This window comes from Pygoscelis adeliae, unplaced genomic scaffold, assembly GCF_000699105.1.
Source record: "Pygoscelis adeliae isolate BGI_AS28 unplaced genomic scaffold, ASM69910v1 Scaffold47, whole genome shotgun sequence".
Lineage (NCBI taxonomy): Eukaryota > Metazoa > Chordata > Aves > Sphenisciformes > Spheniscidae > Pygoscelis > Pygoscelis adeliae.
The window spans coordinates 15,238-17,205 of record NW_008825255.1 but is presented as its reverse complement, the minus strand read 5'-3'; positions in this window follow the sequence as shown (position 1 = coordinate 17,205).

The following is a 1,968-nucleotide window of genomic DNA, read 5'->3' as shown; positions in this document are numbered from 1 at the left end:
CGGGTTTCGGGATGGGGGGAAGGGGAAGCCGGGCGCAGGGAGCTCCTCCGCGGCGGCGGCGGTTCCCTTCAGCGCTGGCGCCGTGCGAGGGGCTGGCCTGGGCCCGCCGGTGCCGGTAGCGGCAACGCCCCCGGGTCTGGAGAGACACGGCCTGCAAGCTGAAGCTGCCCCGTGTTGCCGGCTGGCACTGCCATCGCCGCGGTGCTTGTGCCCGCGGAAAGCGGGAAGCCGAGGCTAAGCGCTCCCCACAGCGCGAGTTGTGACTCCTGGCGCCAAAGTGAGGAGATTAAAAGTACATACATGTACTTTTAGTGGAGAAATCGCACTGTTGCAATGAGATCGCTGGGCTGGCTGCGTTGTCACAGCCGCGGGGTGCCGTGCGGTGGGCTGGGAGGCCTGCTTTTGGAGAGCCCACAACTGGGGTGGCAGCTGAAGGCCGCAGGCAGGCAGAGTTTCTGGTACTGGTTATGTGGTGTGTTGTGTACCGCAGTTTTAAGGTCCATTCAAGATGGAGCTGTTGCTGATAGTTTTGGCTCTGCCAGCAGTGCCGAGGGGGCTGATGGCCCGCAAACACGGTTTGCCATGCCACGTGAGGCGTGGTGTGCAGCCACAGGGGCCGTGCTGTGTTCCGAAACCACACGTGCTCAGCGGTGAAGAAAGGTCTGTGACAGTTTAAGATGAAGAAGCAAGCTGGTGTAGCCATGTTTCTGCCTCCCTCCCTGGCTCTGACATAAGCAAACGCCAGTCCAATGCTTCAGTATAGTAATTCAGGAGTGTAAACTGCCAGAAGATCAATTCTACTGAAAAATGCGTATTGGGATACCATGACAGAAAACATAGCCACCCTCAAAAAATGGACCTCTCAAGTCTCTGTATTTCCAATCAACCTTGTAAATTAAATGTTAGTTCTCCTCCCCCTCATCCCTTCCTCTTCCCTGGTCCAAATCCCAACCCTATTATGGGAATAAGAAGAGAAGTAGGAGCCTCTTAACTCCTACTGCCTTGACCAGATAACCCATCCCCCAGTTTGTCTTGCCGCCTTTATTCATTCACATTGCATTTAGGCCAGTAGCCTTCCTTCCATTCATGCATTGTGTATTTTCTACATACCAAAGACCATATTCTTTTATTGTTGACTATAACTGGATTATTTTTTCATCATTTTCCAACCGTGCGTTCAAAGAAACAGATGAACCTGAAGAAGGAGTGACAATTGGATGGGTATTTTTGCATGGAGAGATCATCGACTGAAGAGGAAGGTTATGGGCAACTCCCATCCCTTCACCTCCTTTCCCCAGTTCTCCAGAATAAGTGAATGCTGTCAACTAAAATGCTTCCTCCTGCCTACTCTAAGCACAGCCCCTGAATGTTTTTGCAAACAGCAGCTATATTACAGAAAGAATATAAATATTTTTAAATGTGCAGACATCAGGAAGTTAAACAGTTTTTTCTAGTAACAGTCCTAAGTCTGATTCAGATAGCATTCAGTATTACTTATGTTACAGTCATTAATTTAACAGGAAGTTGGAAAACAGAAATTCTGGTCCGTGGAAAATCTTCATATTTTAAAACATCCCTCTATCCTAATGGGGTAAAAAATTAAAACTCATCTGTTCATTACTATGGAAGAAAAATTCTGAAAGATATCATAGGAAATATAAGGAATCCTTTATTTTAAAATTTGGTAAAACCAAATAATTTGTTCAGCCAGTGCCAAAACATAGGCTGGACTACTTATAATATTGACCCGGTTAAAATTTGCATGACATGAAATAAAATAACATTTGAAATGGTAAAATAGTCAAAACAAGGAAAATAATACATAATTTTTGAGTCATTTAGAATTTTCATTTCAAACATTTTCATGAGGATCATCTTTGAGCAGAAAATGTGAGAAGCTTTCAGCCTGCACCAATTGACCAGTATAATGCTTTAATATAAACCTAATAAATTAATTTTAAAAGATAG